Raw genomic sequence first — 24,034 nt, 5'->3', positions numbered from 1 at the left:
CTTTTTATACTGCTCTTTGCAAGCAGCCCACAGGACAGATGCGATAATGGCTGAGGGCCAGGGCTTTCCTGGCAACAGGGAGAGGAATGTGAGGAGGAGCTACAGGCAGCAGCTTTGGATTACAGCCGAGAGAGGGTCCACACACAGCCAGAGCATTGACTGAATGTGTTCAGGTGAGATATCTTCAGGCAGTGTTCGTTGAGTAGATGTGATATCTTTTATTAGACCAACTGAGTAGTTCGAAAAAAAGTTCCTGGCAAGCTTTCGGGCACAGTCGCCCTTCTTCAGACATAAGGAGTCTCTGCTGGTCTGAGACTCCAAGGAATGAGAAAAGCTAAAAGCAGGGATGTAAATAGGTAGAAATTAGAACGACAAAAGGTAAAGCAGGTAAGGGAGGGGGAAGAAAGAAAGTGGGGGTGGAGAGGGGGAAGGCCAAAGGGAGACATTACAGTGATAGAATACATGGTAAGAAAGAGGCTGTCTGCGAAAAAGGAAATAGTTGGTGATTGGGAAAACAGTAATGAGAGAAGTTAAAAGTGTGACAGGATATCAGTGAAAATATAAATAGGTAGGAATTAGGAAAACAAAAGAAAGCAGGAAAAGGAAGGGGAAGAGAGCAGGGGGGACAAAGGTCAAAAGGAAAACTACAGTGGTAATAATAGTGTAAAAAAGAGGCTCTCAATGAAAAGAAATAGTTGGAAACCAGGAAGACAAAGGGCAGAAAAGGAGGGGAGGGGAGAGGAGAAAAGGTGGGGAGATGAGACGCATGTAAGAGGTCAGGTCAGCCAGGTACCTGGTGAATCAGATGTCAGGCAGGCTGTAATGTGTCATAAATCTATACTGAATTCATGATTTTTCGTACCTAGTAGGTTTGTGAAGTGGAGTTCGTAGGCTCATCTACAAAAGGTGTTTTGTAAGTTCCCTTTGAGGATTAAAACTGAGAGACTGGAGAGGGTGATTGACCTGAGAAGTGTGTCCCCACAGGTAGTTGGGTCTTTTTGTCTTTGATGGATTTTGGGTGTGCGTTTATTCTGGTGCGCAGTTGTCCTCTGGTTTCTCCTACATATTATCCATCAGGACATTTGGTGCACTGGATGATATATATAACATTTCTGTAGGTGCAGCTGTAAGATCCAGGCAGAGTGATGGTTCTGGTGTGGGGTATAGTTCTTGTGGGGGTGGTGATGTGTTGGATGGTTTTGCATTTCTTGTCCTGGCATGGTTTGGATCCATTCACTGTGGTTTGGGTCACAGGGATCTTGCTTGTGGTGATGGGGTTAGTGAGGCTCAGTGCTTGTTTAAAGGCTAGGATGGGTGGTTCTGGAAAGATCTCTTTAAGAATGGGGTCTTCTAGTATGGGTTGCAATTGTTTCAGGATTTTCTGTGTAGGTTCCCAGGAAAGGGTGATAATGTCATAACTAATGGTGTGCAATCTGAGGATTGCCTTTTGTGCTGCAGCAACTCTTCACGTGGTATCTGGTATGTGGTATATATCTGGTATTTCTTTCAAAAGTGTGATCTCTCTCTCTACAGCAGTGGTCTCCAAAGTGGGGTGCGCACACCCCAGGGGGTGCGCAAGACGATCCATTGGGGTGCAGGAAAAAATATTAGGACTTCTGTTTATATAAATATACATACATTGGGGATGCATGCTCAAAATTTTTTTACTGATGGGGTGCATGAATATAAATATACATATACTGGGGGTGCATGCTCAAAATTTTTTTACTGATAGGGGTGCATGATCAAAAAAAGTTTGGAGACCACTGCTCTGGAGGAGTGTTCTTGTTGGCTGAAGGTGACACATCTTCGAACAATTTGTACCTCTGAAATCCTGCTCACTTTAACTCCTTCTGGGTGGTAGGAATCTCTCTCTAGTTTTGCACCCCAGCATTGTATGGGGGGTTGGGATATGCCTCTAAAACAATCTTCTTGTGACCAGAGAAATGTCTATTCCAAATCCCATGCACCTGAGGAGAAATATATTTAGACTCCTTTCCTCCCTGTTCCAGCAGGGAACATCAATTTAGTGGTGCCAAACTGACCAGTACCACAACTGAAAGGGACCTAGGGGTAATAACAGACCACAGTATGAATATGAGCTATCAGTGTGATGCTGTAGGCAGCAACGCAAATAATACTCTGGCATGCATCCATTGATGCATCTCAAGCAAAACCAAGGTGATTCTTCCACTCTACTCAACATTGGTGAGACTGCAGCTGGAGGACTGCGTCCAGTTCTGGGCACTGCTCTTTAAGAACATGGTAAAGCTTGAGAGTTCAGAGAAGGGTCACCCATATGATCAGAGACTTGCACAGCAAACCATAGGAGGAAAGGCTGAGGGACCTGGGACTCTTCAGCCTAAAAAAAAGAAAAGACTGAGAAGGGACTTGGTAGCATCTTACCACTACATCAGGGGAGCACATCAAGGGCTTGGTGAACAACTGTTCACCAAGGCATCCTGGGGGAAAACCAGGAGTAATGGCCACAAACTCTTGGAAGCCCACTACAGGCTCAACACTAGGAAAAACTTCTTCACAGTCAAGGTGCCCAGACTATGGACTAAGCTCCCTCCAGTGGTGGTGCAGTCGCCTACCCCGGAAATCTTCAAAAGACTGGACAGTTGCCTCGCTGGGGTCACGTGACCCCAGTTGTCTTTCCGGTCTAGTGCAGGGGGGGCTGGACCCAATGATCTTGCGCGGTCCCTTCAAGCCCTTAAAATCTATAAATCTGTAACCCTCGCCGGCACACTAGGCCAGGCGATATGCTGGATTCTGGATCCTCAGGGTGCCAGTAGCCCTGGGACCCACCTCAGGCAGGTCTGCTGACTGAGATGCCCCTTCAAGAGGCGTGTCCCTCTACCTCACTGCCCAGGAATTTACTTTAAGTCTAATAAACAAATGGGTTTCTTTATTATACACAACTACACAGAGCATAAAATGATTAATCAAGGTATATAGGAATAAAATATCAAGAGCTAACAATAAAACCAATGTGAATGGAATTCACAGCTGCAGCAACAGATGAATAATTCCACCACACTGGGTGGTCCCACTTGCATCAAGACAACCTCAACGATTACGTTCACCTGGTTATAACACTTTAAAACAGCTTCCCCACATAACCCAGGTTTACTTCCCTCTGGTCGCACTCCCCTTCCCATAACAATAAAGGCAATACAGCTTTAACAATGATCCAGCACTAGATGGCAGAGGCAAGGCTTCTGCTGCTCTGGGGAAGAGGGACTGTTTGGTTTCTTTGCAAAAACAAGTCTCTGACCAGCCACTGCAGGTAACAGACTTTTTTTCTTTAATTTTCTTCTAAAAAAATCCACCTTCAAACACTTGGGGTTAAGCATCCCCTCACACACCCATGCAGACTTGGGACTCTCACAGCCCCTGTCTGGGCTGCCTCTCCCCCAGCACCTCTGCATGCAGACAGGGGATTCCCTCTGCAGGCCTGTCTCTGCTCTTTCCAGCCCAAATACCACTTCCCTCTGCAGATCCCTGACCAGGCAGCTTCTCCCAGCTAGCTTACCAAGCCCTCCCCACTCTTGGCACAGCTCCCACCCAGGTGGGGAATCAGATCCCTAGCAAGTCTCATCTCCATCCCCTCTGCCTGGTAGGGAAGGAAGGATTGAGTCTCTGCCCCGGCTAGTGTTATTCTCCCTCCTGCTTTTCCCTCCCTCAGCTTTTTCTGGCTAAATAGTAGCCAACCAGAGCCCGGGGTTTGCCATTGAGGCTTCTCCAGTAAAAAGCATGCACTGTGCACAGCATACCCTCTGTTCGGAAAAGCTATTTCACCCTCTGCAAACTTTTTGCTGCCTTTCTTGCAAAGTTCTTAGGCACAGCTCACCCACTCAGCTTGCAGCCAAGTCATCCCTTGCAGCTCTTACAAATCTATGAGTCACCATTTTGCATACTGCTGCCCCCTGCCACATGGCCTCCCTCTGATCTGGCTGCGTGTAGGCAGCTGTGTTTGCTGCCAGAATGAAAACTTTTAGTAAAGGATACCAGGAGATCCTGGGTACACAATAGCTTATGGCTCTGCCCTCAGTAGCAGCTCACTCAGCAACAATTCTTCTGCCAGAAGCAACTGTTCTAGCAGCACCCCCCTCTCCCTCGAAGCAGCCCTTCTCGTCGCAGTTACTCTCCTGCCAGCCCTTGCATGCATGCATTCTGCAGCCTTCAGCTCCAAGCTGTTTATCTCTATTGCTATCTGTGGCCACAGCCTGCTGCAAGTCACTATGCCAAGAGTGCAAACACCCTGATTGGGCTTGCAAGCTGTGAGCAAGCCCTTCAGCACATTTCCACTTACTGACTGTGTACCTAAAACCACTATCTAGCTGGGTGTCCCCTTCCCTGAAACTGAGGAATAGAGCTATGAAATATTTGCCAGCTGCTGTGGTGAGAAGGACAGGTAGGTGCCCACGGAGACCCAGACTCCACAGAGATCATATCTATTCACTTCCAGTAAAGGCAGTCAGAAAACCAAATATGTTGCAAAATTATGCAGTGTTACTTGCCAGTAGTTCAGCCTTCACCTTGCTGTGAGTACAAAGCCAAGGTGTGGGAGGCTGAACAAACTGTGCAAGGTTAGTACTACAGCTGTCCTTAGGGCTACAGATGTCTGTCAACTGATAGCACAGATTTTTAAATCCCTCACCCCACCTTCCTCCGTACACACACTCCCCTACAAATTTACTCTCCCTTTATTCTCAAATGAGAATATCCTAATCTTCCAGCCAACAGATCAGACGTGTAGCATGGCAGTTTTGGGCCACAAGAGCCAGTGAAATTAGTGTTCTTAACACAGGGCAAAGGCTGAAAAAACAAGGGGGCTCAGGGCAGGACTGATGCCACTGGCAGAGCTGTGTTGGGAGCCCAGGGGGCTTGGATAACATGAGGGCTGCAGATCATGTCTGAGAAGTAGCTCTGGAGGAATCTTGTAAGTCCCCTTTCCTATACTGTGTTTTTTAGGGTCCTTCTGATTGTCTTGATTCTTGAAAAGTGTAAGTAAAACAAATCTGTGTCCTACCTGACTATTCAGGTGTTGCCGGCACAAGGTGCCCGAGGGAGGCAACAGTTGGGTTCGTTGCCCAGTGTGCGTCGCGCCAAATAAACACACTGGGAGGAGAAGTAGACAGAGTTTATCTGAGCTCAAGTAAAAGGCACAGGGAGACTGTATGGTCTCAAATCCTGTGCCCCTAGCCCTGCAACAGTGTATATTTATACCTTGGTCATTTTTTGCAGTATTTTTCCACTAGCTGGCTCTCACCCCCACCCCACTTTCCCTCCTTCCTTCTCTGTCTGAGCGGTGCCCTTGCATTCCACAGATAACAGTTTTTAGGGAGTTTCAGTTTGCTTGCTACTCATCCTGTTTTCCAGTATTACAGGAGGTTACAAAAGTTCAAAGAAAGGGTTACAAAGGTTCAGGAGGGGGGGCCCTGGCTCCCCTGGGCTTAGAGCAGAGGGGCTTCATCGACACTCGTGGTCTTCCATCCTTCTGAGTTACCTGGGGTTATGCCCAGTGACACCAACACAAGCAAGGTCAATAGTTGGCCTAACCAACACATGATCTTTCTACCGTGTGGAGAATTTTCAGTTTTAAGATGGGAGAACATAAGGCCCCTTCTAGTCCAAATTAGATCAAAGGTCAAACATTAAAAACTTTGTGAGAGGGAAATGCTTGGGCAGGGGCAGGGGAGGAGGAATTGCATTTCAGGAGAATATGAATGGCTCTTTTCTGGGTTGCTCCATGAGATGTCACTCCTGCAAGGCTTCCAATGGAGCTGACAAAACAGGCAGCCGTGAGCACCAATAGCCTGAGTCAGGAGGTTTGAGAAAACGACTGCCCAGGGAGCCTGGGCTATCCTGTAGCTCGCTTAGCAAACCTCCATGGACCTGCGGCCTGGAAGTCCAGGCTCTACAGTTGCCCTTCATCGGGTCTGAGAAAGAATCAGTCGGGTAGGTGGGCAAATTGGAAGGAAAGCTGACCAGCTCATTTGTTCCTTTGAAAGACAAGGCTTTTGGATGATGAAACTTGTTGAGCCCATTAGTTGGAATCCCAGAAACGCATAAAAAATCAGTAAGCACTAGGGTTCTGCGAAACAGCTGTTTCATTTCAGTTTCAGATTTGGCCATTTTGGAGGACAGTGGTTCATTTAGGTGTTTCAGATCACTGTTTCGATTCGGTCAAATCTGTTTCAGAGTTTTGACGCTGTTTTGGTGATTCGGCCATAGGCTATAATGGAGAATCACTGAAATGCCTATCATTTTTTCATTTCTTGCCTAATTCAGATGAACATTTCAGGAATGGTAGCCCCTTCTGCAGGCATGTGGGCTGCCATTTTTTCAAGGATATAGGTGCAGGGGTTTTTGTGAAACACCACCTCAAACTGTTCAAAGCAAAACTTGTGTCACACGTGTGTGTTAAGGCAGAGCAGGACGAAAACAGCAGAGATGATAGCCCCTTCTGATGCCATAAAGCCTGCCAAGTTTCAAGGAGATAGGTGTAGGGGTTTCTGTGAAACTTCACCTCAAACTCTTCAAAGTAAAACTCGTGTGTGTGTGTGTGTGTAGGCAGACCAGGATGAAACCACCATAGATGGTAGTGTGCAACAGGGGGCTTCCCGGTGCTGGTTAGATCTCCCCCGCCCACCTCTTTCTGGGCCAACCGCCCGGCCATCTTTTTGTCCCACACCTTGATGGAAAACTGATTTGGATGTTTCCCAGCCGGGAGGCTTCCCATTTAGATGTCTTGGGGTGACATCCATTCCACAGCTCTGTATTTCCCCTAACACTGTAGCCCATGTCTCGCACATTGCATACTTCACTCCCACCATCTGCAGTCCCCTCTCTGGGACCTTTGGCTCCCCCTTAGGCCCTGGCCCTGCCTTCAGGCCAGTTAAAATCATGAGCCTCTTGCTCTGGGCATTCCTTGCAGTGGGCCCCTGGCCCTTTGACCCCCTCTCTGGGTCCTGGCCCCAGCATGGATCAGTTGAGGGTACCTCTGATATTTTTTATTAGACTGTCAGGGACTCGAACCCCAACTTCCCAGGTCCATTGTCTGACCGCAAGAGACAGGCAACACCAGCAAGGTCTTATCTCAAAGCTCTTTATTGAAGCGTGCACGCAACAACAAAGAATAGCCCGTCTCCTCCAAGAACCAGCCCCCCTTGATAAGAAGTAAGCAAGTTTATATAGACAATTTTGCGTCACAAATTCTACACTTAATTGACTCAACCTCTATGGTTAGTTAAAAACTTTTCGTGCGTGTGACACGATACAGTAGGTGGGAATTTCCCACTGTAAGAGAAAGCAAGATGTCAGGTTAGTGTGAGAAAACTTCTAATTAGTTCAAACTGGCTTTTGGCTACATACTGGTTTTGATATGTTAAATCAGGGAGGAGGATTGCATCCCTGATTGTTTCAGCTGTGTCTTTGAAGCACCGAGTCTGCTTTGTAGATTTATCTATGGTCTTGTTAATTTCTACAGCTACACAATAATAGGCTTTGAGCAGTTCTTAGCATAAGCATCGTCCTTATCATCAAACATGCAACTTTCTTTTCAGCACTGTTACTTATGCTAGTGAGTTCAAGGTAGGTTCAGTTTGTACCATCCCTATTTATCAACCCGCATTCCAAATGTCATCCTGCATACAGAGAGTTCGTGATTATCCTGTTTATGGCCTCTCAGCAGTATTTTTCTTTGTTCGCTTTTGGACCTGCTCTCAAACATCATATATATCAGATCAGTTGAGGGTACCTCTGATATTTTTTATTAGACCAACTGAATAGCTGGAGAAATATATCTTAGCATGCTTTTGGGTTTAAAAATCCTTCGTCAGGATAAGAAAGCATCTAGTTGAAGTGTGTGTGCTCTTCCTGGATGGAATGAATTGTGAGAAGCCAGAGGCTGGCATGCAATGCAGGCAAGAAAGTCAGTCAGTGAAAATGTAAATTGAGGTGTCAGTGAGGGACAGGCTGGGGGGGTGGGGGGAGAGGGATGTAGCAGGTATAAGTGGAGAGGTACCTGGGGAGTCAGATGTCAGGCAGCTTCTCCCTTCCCCCATCCCCCCACTCCCGGGCTTAGTTGGCCAACATTGTATCTCCTATAACCCAGTTGCACTCCCCTCCTCACCCCCATCCCTTTATTGTTAGTCCCTTGCTCCGGCGATCTGTATTTCCATATCAGCTTTGTCAACTTTTTTCTGGATTCCCAATCCTAAACATTTACTACGAAACGTCTATATTCTATCTCCTTACTATATCTTCTATGTCTTTACTATATCTTCTTCTATCTGTTTATTTTACTATACTATATCTTCTTCCATCTGCTTATTTTACTATATATTCTATTTCTTTACTATATCTTCTTCTATCTGCTTTCCATATCTTCTATCTGTAATATATTGGAAAGGTGTATATGTAATCCTTTACAAAAAGAGAGACTAGCAAGAGACTGACTAGGAAGCCAGTCACTGCAGCCAGCCAGTACCTTTCACACGCTGTTGCTTCCAGACAGACAACCCCATAAAGGGACAGAAAAGCTTCACTCAGGGCCTTATATGCTGTTTCTCCATCCCTCCCCCAGAGCACTGGGATTGGAAGGGACCTCAGGGACAGATCACAGACACTGGCCAGCTACAATTGTCAATATCAGAGCAGTCCTTCCCCACTCTCTTCCCCCCTCCCTCTTCTGAATTTCTGTTTCCCTGCAAGCCTGTCTCTGAAACATTCCAAAATATCCAATAAATTCTGAAACGTTTCAGATGGTTTCGTTTTGTTTCAGAGATGGTTTGGAGCCTTCCGTTTCATTTCGGATTCAGTGTTTTGGGTGCCAAAATGGGCCCAAACAACTCCGAAATAAAACGGCTGCTGAAATTTTACACAGCCCTAGTAAGCACGTAAGTAGGGGCTTTGCAAAGCTAATGGGAGGCAGACAATGTAGGCTTTGCTGTGTTATCACTTAATAACTTGGCCTTATTACAACAAGGCCTGCAAGGAGCACAGTGGATTTGAGCCAGGGAATTTTTGCTGTTGGGCAGCCGACTGCATCCTAGCAATTGAGGTATTGACTCACTGAAGTGCCCTGGACCAAGTCACCTGGTTTTTTTCTATTGGGAACACCGAGTTAATAATGTTGAAACCCAGAAAAATAAAGCGGGCACTCAACATCTGTGGCAAAATGCATTACACTCTCTAACGAACTGTTTCCCAAACTGAGAGCAAGACCAACTGCCTTCTTAAACCTCTGGTCATTCACTGCAGGCAGGGAGCCCAGGACAGGGATGGCAGGCAGGCTGCAAGGCAGGAGTGAGGGCCGGCAGAGCTGTGTTACAGATTTTTGCCCACAATGAGCCCTGCACAACTTCCTTACCTGCAGTAGTCCTGGGTCACTGTCTTGTCACCTTTGCTTCTAGCTTCTGTCAGCTACACTGTGCACCAAATGAGAAGTGGCAGTTTAACATGCTGTCCTTTGTGATATACCTGTAGACAGGGGAAGGTCCAGGGGGATGCACTAGTTCGCTTGCCTTCTCTCCCCCCCACTTATTTGATTCCTTGCTCACCTGCAGTTTTAAATCAAATGCCTGGAACTGGCAGTAGCATTTCCAGTCAGGCAATGCTGAGGGAGTCACCTGACTTTGTGACTCACCATAAGTGTCCAGATCCTTTCTAAACACTTCAATGCACAGGTGTTAATCACCCTCTCTTCCTTTTAATGCCTTGATGTTCCACCAATCAAGCTATCCTTTGTTCTGCAAGTCTGCTGTCTGTTAGCTGCTCCTGGTAATGAAGTTCCTATTTCAAAGCCCTGCAGATTTTTTGTAATACATCACAACCAAGCTATATTTGCTTTTGCTTCAGTTAAACTGAATAATACATCCCTAGGCTCCAAGCATATTAATAAAGCTCCTAGTTTATTTTTAACTGGAGAAAAATGTGTTGGTGTATATGTGAAGATGCACCTCACCATCTGCACCCCGCTTTTCAAAATTTTACATCCAGCCATGGGCATAGGTAGTGGCAGGGAGCATTAGATTGTCCTGGTAGTAGCGTCAAATGGGCGTGGTGTAGTTCCAATTATTCTGCCACAACAGTACTCAAGTTTTCCTCAAAATCCAGAGGGTTCTGCCCACTGCTGCCTCAAACATTCCTCACAAGTGAGGAGTTGACTGATGTAGGGTATGGAGTTTACAGTAAAGGCAGAGAGCGAGATCCCAGAAGTGGAGCATTGTGTGGTTCACTAGAGATAAATGTGCTGCACCTTCAGGTGCCTGTCACCAAGCATGTAAGAAACAAGATAAGCAGCACCCACACAAGAAGAACCTGAGAATATTTTTACACGGAATGCTATTCTGTGGGCATATTTACATGTGCAGTTAATGCATCTGTATAAATTCTGGTGCAGTTTGTGCCAGAGTTTATTGCTCCCAAGCACCATCTTTCAACATGTGCCCAGAACTGGAGCATGTTAAGTCAGGGAGGAGTACCCCTGGGGTGGCACACTGACCTCCAGGGCTCCCTGCCAGCTGGGGCTGCTGTGATGTGGTCCAGCATGCTGTAGAGGGGCTAGCTGGGGAATGACGGTGCTTCAGTGTGGGGCTAGCTGGCAGGCAGCCACTGCCCTGAAGCACTGTTGTGTGCCAGCCAGCCCCATCAGTGTCTGCAAGTCCATTGCTAAGGAAATAACTCCACTGTAGGATAGTACTTTTGTCTGGCAGTACTATCCAATGACAGAGCTCATTTCTTCCATCCTAATAACCCTGCATGTGTAAATGGTGGTGTTTTACTGCAGAGCTAGTTAGTCAGCTCTTAAGTAAATGTCTTGTGTAGACGTGACCTGTGTGTGTGTTGAGGGGGGAGGGAGAAGAGGGATAACTAGGGTAGAACATGGTCTGTATTTGGCTGAAAGTAGCCAAACATTAGCCGCTTCAGAATCATAATTTCATAGTTTTATAGTTGGTAGGGTCGGAAGGGACCTGAGCAAATCATCAAGTCTGACCCCCTGCCATGGGCAGGAAAGGATGCTAGGGTCAAACGACCCTATCGCAACCGAGTTTGGTGGTCACGGTATTGGGCCGACACAATCGAGCAGGTGGGGACTAGCAGCGGAGAGTCAGGCGGCTAATACTTATATGGTTGCAGAAAAAAGGAGTTTATTTACTTACGCTACCAGACAGTAGTGTAGCGCAGGTCGGACTTGGTTACAAACGACAGCTGCAGAACTAGTCGATGGCTATTTAGGCGGACGAATCGGTAGTCAGGTTGAACTCGAGCATGCAAGGCTAGGGTACGCTGGGAGATGACGGTGGCGGAGAGATGTTCACAAGTGGCTGGCTTGTGAACTAGCTCAAGGCGTGTTTTGGCGGGTCTCTGCTTTGGGCGGAAATGTGCCGACTTAAATATGTTTTTATCAGCCAATTACAAGGTGAATTGTGTGGAATATTTTAGGTGATCACACACCGGCCGTGTGCGCTGTGCATGGCTGAGCATGCGCAATTTACTGGCTGGGACTTTCTGCCTATTGTTTACTTGTCTCAGCTTTTTTAGCTCTGTGTCATCGGCACCCACGCTTATCTCTGGCAGAGACAGACCCCAACTAGGTGATTATCTAGTCTCCTTTTGAAGACCCCGAGGGTAGGAGCAAGCACCACTTCACTTGGAAGTTGGCTTCAGATCCTAGCCGCCCTGACCGTGAAGTAGTGCCTCCTGATATCTAGCCTGAACCTACTCTCAGTCAATTTATGGCCATAATTCCTAGTTACTCCTGGTAGTGCTTGGGGAAACAGGATCTCTCCCATTCCCCGCTGGTCCCCCTTGGTGAGTTTATAGATGTCCACCAGATCCCCTCTCAGCTTTCTCTTGTGGAGGTTCAACAGGTTCCCATAGCCTCTCCTCGCAGGGCCTGCCCTGCTGCCCCCTGATCATGCGAGTGGCTCTCCTCTGGACCCTCTCCATGTTGTCCACATCCCTCTTGAAGTGCAGCGCCCGGAACTGGATGCAGTACTCCAGCTGTAGCCTGACCAGTGTCGCACAGAGGGGGAGGATCCCCTCCTTGGACCTACTTGTGATGCATCTGTGCATGCGTGACAAGGTGCGGTTAGCCTTACTGACCGAATCCTCACACTGGCAGCTCGTGTTCACTGGAATCAATAACGAACTGGCAACTGGGTAGGACCTAATCAGCGACCTAGTGATCGATGGGAAGCTGGGTGACAGTGACCACGAGCTGATCACCTTCACCATCCGCCGTAAAGCTGGCAAGTCAGTCACGAACACTGAAGTCCTTGACTTCAAGAAAGCTGACTTTGACAATCTCAGGAGGCTTGTCAGTGAAGCCCTAAGGGACCACAACCCAAGGGGGAGGAGAGTTCAGGAAGAGTGGTTGCTCCTCAAGGGAGTGATCCTCAATGCACCAGCTAAGTCTATTCCATCTCAAAGGAAAAGCAGCAAGAGGGCACAGCAGCCCCCCTGGCTCTCCAGGGATCTAAAAGACCTCCTGAGGCTAAAAAGAAAGGCCTACAGAGGATGGGATTCACCTCTAAGGAGGAATATTCTGCACTGGTCCAGTCCTGCAGGGAGCACACCAGGAAAGCCAAGGCTGCAACTGAACTCCAACTAGCTTTGAGTATCAAGGACAATAAAAAGTCCTTTTTCAGATATATGGGGAGCCGGAGGAAAAGCAAGGGCAATGTTGGACCCCTGCTAAACCAGATGAGGCAACTGACAACTGACGCCCAGGAAAAAGCCAACCTATTAAATGGGTACTTTGCGTCAGTCTTTCATCAGTCCCATGGGACGCCCATGCCCACTATAGGATAGGGAGGTCCAGGTGAGGATGATCTTCTGCCCTCCATCAATGCTGACCCTGTGAAGGAACACCTAGAGAGGCTGGACACCTTCAAGTCAGCCAGCCCTGACAATCTACACCCCGGGGTATTCAAGGAACTGGCGAGCATCATAGCCCAGACCCTGGCACAGATCTTTGAGAACTCCTGGCGCTCTGGTGTAGTGCCCGAAGACCAGAAGAAGGCCAATGTGGTGCCTGTCTTTAAGAAAGGGAAGAAAGTGGATCCAGCAAACTATAGGCCCATCAGCCTGACTTCTATCCCGGGGAAGGTCTTAGAAAAGTTTATTAAAGAGGCCATCCTTAATGGACTGGCAGATGCCAACATCCTGAGGAATAGCCAGCATGGGTTTGTTGCAGGTAGGTCTTGCTTGACCAATCTCATTTCTTTCTATGACCAGGTGACCTATCATCTGGACAAGGGAGAAGAGATTGATGTCCTATATCTTGACTTCAAAAAAGCCTTCGATCTGGTATCCCATGATCACCTCTTGGCAAAACTGACCAGCTGTGGCCTTGGGTCTGCCACGATCCGCTGGCTGGGAAATTGGCTCCGTGGTCAGACCCAGAGGGTGTTAATAGATGGAAGTCAATCATCGTGGTGTCCTGTGACCAGCGGGGTCCTCCAAGGCTCTGTCCTTGGACCCATATTGTTCAACATCTTCATTAATGATGTGAACATTGGAATCAGAAGCGGACTGGCCAAGTTCGCCAATGACACCAAACTCTGGGACAAAGCATCCACACCTGAAGACAGGCGGGCGTTCCAGGCTGACCTGGACAGACTCAGCAAATGGGTAGACGAGAACTTGATGGTGTTTAGCACTGAAAAATGTAAGGTTCTCCACCTTGGGAGGAAAAACCTGCAACATCCTTATAGGCTCAGCTGTGCTACACTAGCTAGCACTATGGAAGAAAGAGACTTGGGGGTCATCATTGAACACAAAATGAACATGAGCCTGCAACATGATGCTGCGGCTAGTAAAGTGACCAAAATGCTGGCTTGCATCCATAGATGCTTCTCAAGCAAATCCCGGGATGTTGTTCTCCCCTTGTACTCCGCCTTGGTGAGGCTGCAGCTGGAGTACTGCATCCAGTTTTGGGCTCCACAATTCAAAAAGGATGTGGAGAAGCTTGAGAGAGTCCAGAGAAGAGCAACGCACATGATCAGAGGTCAGGAAAACAGATCTTACGACAGGCTGAGAGCCTTTAGCCTGGAAAACCACAGGCTTAGGGTTGACCTGATGGCCACCTGTAAGTTTATCAGGAGTGACCACCAGTATCTGGGGGAATGCTTGTTCACCTGAGTGCCCCAAGGGATGACGAGGTTGAACAGTTATAAACTACTGCAAGACTATTTCAGGCTGGACAAAAGGAAAAATTTCTTTACTGTCCGAGCCCCCAAGGTCTGGAATAGCCTGCCATCGGAGGTGGTTCAAGCACTTACATTGAACACCTTGAAGAAAAATTTGGATGCTTATCTTGCTGGGATCCTATGACCATAGCTGACTTCCTGCCCCTCGGGCAGGGGGCTGGACTTGATGACCTTCTGAGGTCCCTTCCATCCCTAATGTCTACGAAATCTATGAAATGACTCCAAGATCCTTCTCTGCCACTGTGATGATGAGAGGGGAGTTCTCTAGCCTGTAGGTATGCTGCTGGTTCTTCCGTAGGTGTAGTACCTTGCACTTGTCAGTATTGAAACTCATCCTATTCTCATCTGCCCACCCTTATAACCTGTCCAGAATTAGTTGTAGCCTGTTTCTCCTTTCTAGCTTGCCCACTTCTCCCCACATCTTAGTGTCATCCGCGAATTTGAACAAAGTGCTTTTCACCCCCTTCTCCAAGTCGCTGATGAAGATGTTGAACAGTGCAGGCCTGAGGACCAAGCCCTGGCAGACACCACTGACCACTTCCCTCCAGGTCAAAAATGACCTGTCCACCACCACTCTCTGGGCGTGGCCCTCCAGCCAATTTGTGACCCAACTCACTGTGTAGGCATTGATGCCACAGTCACCTAATTTTTTGATGTGAGAGATGACAGTGTTGAAGTCCTTCCTAAAGTACAGAAAGACTACATCCACTGCAACACCTGTGTCCAAGGATTTTGTGACCCGGTCGTAGAAGACAACCAGGTTGGTTTGACAGGACATGCCTTGAATGAACCCATGTTGATTGCCCCTAAGCATAATCTCCCCTCCTGGTCCCTTGCAGATGTGCTCCTGAATTATTTTCTCAAAGAGCTTCCCCAGGACCGAGGTAAGATCAATGGACCTATAGTTTCCTGGGTCCTCTTTCCTCCCTTGTCTTGAAAATGGGAACCACACTGGCCCTTTTCTAGTCCTCTGGCACCTTACCAGAGCACCACGAGTGCTTGTAAAGCTGTGCCAGGGGGCCCGCAATGACCTCTGCCAATTCCCTCAGCACCCTGGGGTGGAGATCATCTGATTTGAACATGTCCAGTCCCACCGAAAGTTCCCTAAGTCCTCACTGACCCTAAGCCTGGCTGTCTTTCTCCTGAGTCCATCTGGAATCCTGGTTGGGGAGATGTCCTGGTCCCTGCTCAGAAAAATAGAGGAAAAGAATTTGTTAAAGAAGTGAGCTTTATTGTCTGGTGCGACCACCAGATTGCCAAGTCTATCCTGAAGGGACCCCATGTTACCCAGTGCCTTCTTTTTACTCCCCATGTATTTAAAAAAGTTGTTGTTATCTTTGATCCTGGTTGCTAGTCCCAGTTCTGTTTCTGCCTTAGCCTTCCTAACAACCCCCCTACAGTCTCAAGCAATGGAGGTATAATCCTCCCTGGTGATGGCCCCTCCTTTCCATCACCTGTACACCTTTTTTTTTTTTAGGTTTCAGACGTTCCTGAATGTCTTTAGTGAGCCGTGGGGGCTTTTGAGCACTCTTGCCCACTTTGATTCACATTGGGACTGCCACCCTTTGGGCTTGGAGGATTGTCTTCTTAAGGAACGACCACTCATCTTGTCACAGGATGGAATTATTGGGTGCTTGTACACAACACCCAGATGATATACACATGACAAAAATGTCCCTTTGTGTGGCTTAGTGGCATCACACTTTACATGTATGTGAGGTTTTGGTAATTTAAATGAGCTTGCATCATCACCTCATATAACTGAGCACATGGGACTCCTACCCCAACTTAGCCTACACCCTTAAAACCAATGCCTTACTCTCCCCAGACTCTGGGCTGGTGTGAAGGACCATGCAGGGGCTGAGGGGGGCGGGCAGGGAGTGTGGGGAAGAGGTTGGGAGATGAAGGGAAGAGGCCTGATGAGATTCCATTTCACTCACTTCTTCCCGTATGCAGCTCTGAAGTATCTTTCCTCTCATCAAGTGCACAGATTTGACTACTAACAATGTGCTGATGTACATGTACAGGTGAGTGTGCCCTGGGGTTGAGGTAGACAAAGAAGGTCATACCTATTACACCAGCACCTGCTCCACCCAGGAGCCTCAAGCCTGTGAAAGCACCCCACTGCTGCCACCCAGTGTTTCCCTGCAACACTCTTCAACCCTTCCCAGCAGATAGACCAGATAGGCACCACTCTCCTCCTGGCCTATCTGCATGACTTTGGGACAGCATTTGTCCTGGATTCTCTGTATCACGCAGGGATCTGAGTTTTCCATTCACTGCAGAAATATGTGGGGAGGAAAAACCAGGATCATACTTATAGGTTCAGCAGTGCTTCGCTAACTAGCACCACAACCGAAGGAGACTTGGGGGTCTTGATTGATTACAAAATGAATATAAGTCACCAATGCGATGCCGTAGCTGGTGGAGAAAACCAAACTCTAGTATGCATCCACCAATGCACCTCAAGCAAAACCAAGGACATCATCCTCCTACTTTACTCAGCCTTAGGCTGCAGCTGGAGTACTGTGTCCAGTTTTGGGCCCCTCACTTCAGAAGGGATGTGAATAATCTCAAGAGAGTCCAAATGGACAGCCACCCACATGATCAAAGGCCAAGAGAGCAAGCCTTATGAGGAGAGGCTGAGGGACATGGGACTCTTCAGCCTGGTGAAGAGCAAGCTCGGGGAGAGTTGGGGGCAGCCTATAAGTATATAAAGGGGGTGCACCAGGATCTTGGAGAACAGTTGTTCACCAAGGCTCCCCAAGACATAACAAGGTCTAATGGCCACAAACTTCTGGAAGTCGGATTAAGACTGGACATGCGGAAAAATGTCTTTATAGTCTGAGTGTTCATGGTCTGGAACAGACTCCCCCTAGAGGTGGTGCAAGCTCTTTCTAAAGGTGTTTGGATGCTTATCTTTCTGGGATCATTTGACCTCAGCAGACTTCCTGCCTATGGGGGGGCGAGAGGGGAGGTCTGGACTCGATCTTCCGAGGTCTCTTCCAGGTCCTAATTTCTGTGAAATCTATTAAATCTATTTGGGACTGGCATTGTCCTGGAGAGCACACCTACATCAGAGTGTCCTGAGAAGGAAAGCATGAGCATGTCGGAGCAGTGGGGGGACTGCTCCATGGTGCTGGATGAGAGGGACACCCAAGAGGAGGTGACCCTGGTCATGACCCCAGTCTCCCCTCCGATTCTACAGAGTAGAACAGATGAGGAGGAGGAGGAGGAGGAAACTGCTTTGGATATGGATACTGCATCAGAGCTTCCTCCAAAGAACAGTTGCTGTTCCCGAGACACAAGAGGATGCACGACTGGGGACTTGTAAGTATTGGGGAATGGGCATTATATCCATTTGGGCTACTCTGGCAGCCACTGTTTTGGTGCCTGTGGGTCGGATGTGTTGGGGCGTTAGTGCATGTAGTGCTGGAGGTGGGTTACTGTCCTCTTGTTGGGGTGGGTGAAGGATATTTCACCACACCACGAACACTTTGTTTTCCTTTTGTTACCAGCTAGCACAGCTGATGCCAGCCAGGAATGTGCCTCTGAACCTAGGACCCCAGCTCGCCCTGGTGCAGAGTACTCATGATATTATCGCCACAGGCAGCGGTGCTCCAGAGAGAACATAATGGAGGCCTTAGTAGAGGTGGCACAAACCCAAGTCGCTGCCATGAATGGCTGGCAGGACGAAGTCAGAGAAGCGCTTAGGTCTGATGAGGACCAGGAGAATTGAAGCATGGACAACACAATAGAATTCAGGAAGCAGCTTCTAGACCGCACAGGCCAGTTTTTGACCTGGCCACACAGTGCCATGTCAATGTGCAGATGACACAAGACTTGATTAAGGATGCCCTGCAGTGCATGAACAAGCACAGCATTCATAAGTGGGTACCACCCCCAAAAGGGCACACTAGCTCTGCTTGGCTTGCCTCTGTCCAGGAGGTAACCAGGAGCATTACCACTGAGCCTGTTCCTCCAAATGCAGTGCAGTCAACCGGGGGGCATACCTGTGCCAGCAGGGCCAGGCAGGCACCACTGCGGTTCAGGGAGCATGGGGTGGCTTAGATAGGGATGGGTGGGGGTGCGGCAGGGAAAAAAGGCCAAGGAATACACTGTACAAAGTACCACACTGCTCCCCCATGTTGCTATTTTTAGCTTATGTTTCTTTAACTTCTCTTTCTGCCTCCGTTATTGGGAAGGATCTAAAATGCCTGCCCTATGGGTGGGGGTGAAGAAAGAAGACCCAAGCACTCCATGGCTAGCCTCAGACCCAGAGTGATAATGAGACTTCAGGGCAACTGTGTGTGGGGTTGAAGTGGGGGAAGGGGGAAGACTGGGGATAAACTGTTAACAATCCCTTCTCAGCTTCTCCTGCTCCTGGGAGAACGAAGAGAGGGATCTTGGCCTGAGAAGGTGCTAATTGCCCTCTTTGAAATGTGAAGTGGCTATGGTATATGCCACCTTGCCAAGGAAAGGGGCAGCCCTGAAAGTTGCAATGTTGAAAGTGGGGTGACCTTCCTTGTACAATTCCAGCCAGCACAAAAAATCCCAAACCTGTAGCTATGGCGCTGCATTCAGTCAGGGGGAGGGGAAGATTAGGGGGTGAAGTTGCTGTTGTTAACCTGGCCAGAGCAAGCCAGGGGCAGGCAGTGGAGGTATGGGGGAGAAGATGTGGGTCTGACTGTGAACTGAGACTGTGAACTGGTGACTGGCAGCACAGGGGAGCGTGGTGGCTATGGGCTACCTGCAAACTCTACATTGTGCCTTGACACATGGGTGACTCACGAGTAGCCCTTGGGGGCCTGTAGGCAACCTTCCTTGGTATACCTGTCAGTACATGGCTCTCTTTTTACCTACACCCCCTTTTGGTGCTCTTCTGCAAAAAAAATTGCCAGGATGGTGCCAACATGTCTGCATTGAATGATATTTTGCACTGAAACAAGGGTGAGGAGGGGAACTATGCAAATTTCAGGCACCCTGATGCCATGAATCTAACTGTGGGGTGAGCTTCCTTGGGCATCCCAGCCAGCACAAGGGGAAAACAAACTACGGCTATGGCATTGGCTGTATTCAGTCAGGGGCAGGGGGAGATTAGGGGGTGAAGGTGCTGTTGCCACTGCCAAAGAAAAGCAGACCACATAGGAAGCCTGAGAACAACGCCCAGACACACCATCAGTACCTGCACGGTGTGGTTGAGGCACATCAGTGTTAACTTGCAATGGTCCTACAATTGCCTTCCATAAAAACAATGCATGGTGGATGCATGCTAAAGGCTGATAAATCTTGTGGTTAATAGGGCTGTGTGAAATGGCACCATTCTGTTTCAACTTACATTTCAACATGTTGATGGAACAGTGTTTTATTTTGAGTTTCGTTTTAATTTGAAACCCCTGTTCCATTTCATTTCGTCGAAACTGCTTTGCAGTTTCAACGCTGTTTCGACGTTTTGCCCATAAGCTATAATGGGGAAGCAGGCCTTGGCTCCCCAGCCCTCTGTCTGGTCTTCGGCATAGCTTCAGAATCATGGTGGCACTCCCCCATGCTCAGAGCACTCTGATTGGCTGTTTCCATCAGCCACTCAGAGTGTGAATAAAGTGTGACAGACAGAGACAGATGGACAGACAGACTTAAGCTTTTATAATATTAGAATGGAATGGAAGAAGTACAGATGTTGTGTTGGATATATGAACTTTGGTGTCACTTTGGTGTGTAATGGGTTATGTTGTGTTTTTATGTTTATTATTAAAAAAACCCTGAATAGTTAGAGAAATATATCTTAGCAGGCTTTCAGGTTGAAAGGCTGGCATCCCAGGCACCTAAGCTGAGCTCACCGGGAGCCTCAGAACTCCACTGCAACCAGCAAGCCTCAGGCCTGTCAAAGACGGGATGGGTCTGGGCTTTCCCCAGCCAGGATTGTGTGTGTGTGTGTGCGTTAGCTGGAGGTTATGCTGCCTCCTACCCGCATTTCACCAGGGGATCCTCAGTTCTGGCATTTATGGGGTTGCCATGATGCCAGCAGTCCCACCACACCTCCCTGACCTGGCAGAGTGCAGTTTTAGTGGTCATGCCCAGGACCTGGGGCCTCCTCCTTCCTCATACCCCCAGTCCATACCTCATGTTTGTCCTGGCTTGGGAGCTCAGCAGTGACATGTTCTTCCCCTGCTGGCTGGTGATATAGAGAGTGCCCCCTCCAGCTCTGACACCGAGGCATTAAATGGCTTTTTAAAAAGGAAAAAAGGAAATAGGTGCAGACAGATTGAGAAGGGTGGCATTCACTCCATCTGCACCTGGAGCTTGGGGAACCCCAGCAGCGGGAGGTTCACCTTCAGGAACACCAGCTGCTCCACCAAACCAGGATCCAAGCAGGTGCGATGGGGAGTCACTACATCCCCAGCAATATTGAACGCCCTCTCACTTGGCACACTGGTCGGTGGACAGGACCGAGCCAGATGTAGCAGGATCTGGCCACAGTTGCCCAATAGGCCAAAGGGTCACACAGCAGTGCCTCCACATGGTCAACGAGATAGGCAGCCACCAAGGCCTGAGCACTACCTGCCTGATGGTGTGGCCTGGTGCCTCTGGACCCTACCACGGAAGCCATATCCTTAGCCCACATTGGCAGAGTCTGTGGTGGAGGTGGAGACTGGTTGGTGGATGGCATGCTAGCATGGGACAGTAGATCCCCTTCTTTCACGTCCCCCCACCTCCACCATTCTGCCTCCCTGACTCTTTTCACCAGTACCTCTGTCTACTGATTGAGGGTTTGGCTGCTGCATATGCTGCCGTTCACCCTTGGGTCATGCATGGCAGTTAGCACATGGACTATACTGGAATGCAAGGGATCAAGCCATTTCCTGATGCCCTCCTTCAGCTGCCTCACCAGTGCCTGTACATCTGATGACAGCGGCTTGCCCCAGCCAGGAACATTGATCCCCTGGAAACGCTCCATTTGGCTCTGAAGTTCTCTCACTGTGGGGATCACCTGGCTAAGGAGGGCATCGTCAGTGCTGAGTGTCTCAGTGACCTCAAGGAAGGGCTTGAGGACCACCAAGATCTAGGAGATGGTTAGCTCTGTTAGGGGGCCGAATGAATAATGTTTTTCCTCCTATATAAATTCAGTAAAGTTGGCATCGTGGACTGCCTTGACCATATTGGCCCCATTGTCAGTGACCATGAATTTGCAGGTGAGCTCGCCCTGCCCAGCGAGCCACCTCTGCACCAAGCGGTTCATGGCCCCTGTGATCTCGGTTGCTTTGTGGGACTCATCCATCACCTCAGCTTCAAGGAGAGCCCACCAACAGTCTGACTGGTCGCACCAGCTCCCTGTGAGGCAGAAGTAGGTATGATCTCTGCCCTGGCTGCTCCAGATGTCCAAGATGAAGTGTAAGGCCACCTACGGATCTGCCTTGCGTGGCTCCTACCTCAAGTACTCCCTGGATTCCTCATGCAGGGAGGACACCACCATCCTGCTGAAGGTGGTGCGTGTGAGCACTTGGTACGATGGGGACATGAGTGCCATGAGCTGCCTGAACCCTGACCACTCAGCTAAGGAGAAGGGCTGGCCATCAACAGCAAGCATCTTCCCAATGCTCTGGGTGATCTCACTTGCCTTTCCACTGTGTCTCACTTTCTTCCTGCCTTTCCCCACTTTTCCCCTACCCCTGCTTTGTGGGGATGGGGGCTTTGAAGTGAGCCTGGACTTCACTTTTGGCACACTGTCACTGATGCCAGGCTTAGGAAGAGCAAGAGCAAGGAGGTGGTGCCTACTGAGATGCATCAACATCCTCGTGGTGCTCATGTGTTTTGTTCCCTTGCCTCAGCTGGTTTTAGCTTGGCAGAGAAGGCAGATAGTGTACGTAGATCATCTGCCAGCTCAGAATGATCCCAGACCACAGTACCCGCTCACTTCTGGGGTGTGGATGCATGTGTGGATGCTGCTGCACTTTCCCGCTCTTCAGCAGGCAGAGGCACAGAAAGCAGAGGAGTGGACTTAGATCCAGATCCAGACCCAGCTCTTCCTCTGGCACTGGAAGGCTCAGCATGGGAAATGAAATGATAGTGGAGGAGGCTGTCATGCTGGTGCTGCTGCTGCTGCTTGTTGTTGTCATGGTGTGGGGGGTGTGAGTTATGGCTGGTGCTCTTGGAGGGGATGCAGTCTTGGGCATAGGCAGTGGCACTGGCACTCCTTCCCTCTCCTTGTGGAAGCCTCATCCCTTCTAGCTGGAGGAAAGAGGCTGCATCTCAGTTTGGGGCAGGGGTGGGAACTTACACCTCTACCTCTACCCCCTCTTCTACCCCTCCCTGAAGGCTTGCCACCACCTGCCTTTCCACCATGCTTCATGGTGTGTTTCATGTCTTGCTTTTCTATAAATATATACATTTATTCGCGTTTCTATACACATTCAATAATGTGTGTGTGGTGCAAAGTAGAAATGTATGAAATAAATATGAATGAAGAATACATCTTTCCCCTATATAAATTCAATAATGTGAGTGCATGTGACGCAAAGTGGAAATGTGTAAAAACAAATATGCATGAAGAATATGTCTTTCCTCCTACATGAATTCAATAATGTGTATGTGGTGCAAAGTATAAATGTATATAAAAATATAAATATGTCTTTCTTCCTATAAAAATTCTAAAAATTATCAGTCACTGGATGAAGCCACTGTAGTAATTCTGCCATCTTTTCCCAAAGGCTCTTGAGCTTTTCGTGTGTAGCTTTCATTTGTTACTTATAGCGTTTTGGTTGCAATTCACAAACATTTGCTACTTCACAAGAATGGTGAGTTAGAGACTGAATTTTTCAAAGTAGCTGCCTTTTATATTGAACAAAATAGACTTTTATAACCAAAAATTGCAAGCGCAGTGGTGGGGAGAGGGAGAGGGGTGGTTCTAGGTCTGTTTGCCTGCCTGCTGCCTCTGTTTATTGGCCACTACCTGCAAGCATGGGGGACACCCCATGGCCAGTGGGCCAGAGAGCAAAGTGGTTGCCTCCTGACCTCTTTTCCCCACATGTAACGGTGTCACTTGGGTGCATGGTTGTGTATGGGAGAGAGGGGGAAGGGCTGTGGGTGTAGGTCTGTCTGCATGCTCCCTGCCCCAATGGCTTTGGGTCCCTCATCTGCTCACTTTTCTTTAAATGTAACTGTGTTACTTGGGTCCTTGGGTTTACTAAGCTGAAGAGTGCTTACTGCTTCTTGCAAATGCTTACCTTGAAAATTCTGTACCAGTTGGGTTGTTAGTTATGTAAGATAGGGTGAATAAATCAGAAAAGGTTAATTATGTGAAAGAGAATGATCTGTGTCCTTGTCTTTCAATGTGTTTGCTGTCCTCACTTGCAAAGAAACAGTTGTTTGAAATAGCATGGAAGGTTGTTTAATCAGTACTGGAAAACCCAGTGAATCTGCAAGTGGCAACAGCATGGCACGGGGTGGGGGAGAGGCGGGGCGAATTAAGATTGCTCGGGACCCTAGGTCCCCCTTCTAAGGCCTGCTCCCCTACTCCCACCCCATGCCCTGCCCTGCAAGTGTGGGCTCTGTCCCTGGCCAATGCTGCAGGATCAGCAGCCAGAGTGGGACACCCTGCCCTACAGCTGTGGGCTCTGTCTTCAACTGGCACCACAGGAGTAGAAGCCAGAGTGGGACAGGCTGCCCCCCAGGCCTGAGGCCAGCTGGCTCATACATTATTCCACTTATGGAGTGTGCGGGGCCTGACTGTGGGTTGGGAGTAATGGGCACTGCCAGAGCCATGGGTGCCATTGCAAGTTAGGTCCAGAAAGATGGGATGAGACCATGCA

At 48.6% G+C, this 24,034-nt stretch overlaps 1 long non-coding RNA gene across 1 annotated transcript; it reads left to right on the top strand.

Moving 5' to 3' along the window:
- The first annotated feature begins 56 nt into the window (after positions 1-56).
- Positions 57-23,517, top strand: LOC149866631 (uncharacterized). Its single transcript, XR_016441935.1, has 3 exons — positions 57-173; positions 17,437-17,558; positions 17,747-23,517. It is a non-coding gene; the product is annotated as an uncharacterized LOC149866631 (long non-coding RNA).
- Positions 23,518-24,034: the final 517 nt, after the last annotated feature.

Source organism: Crocodylus siamensis, chromosome 4 (assembly GCF_052110815.1).
Source record: "Crocodylus siamensis isolate JL-2025a chromosome 4, ASM5211081v1, whole genome shotgun sequence".
Classification (NCBI taxonomy): domain Eukaryota; kingdom Metazoa; phylum Chordata; order Crocodylia; family Crocodylidae; genus Crocodylus; species Crocodylus siamensis.
Note: the sequence above shows the minus strand (reverse complement) of the source record. Positions and strands in the feature narration are given on the sequence as shown.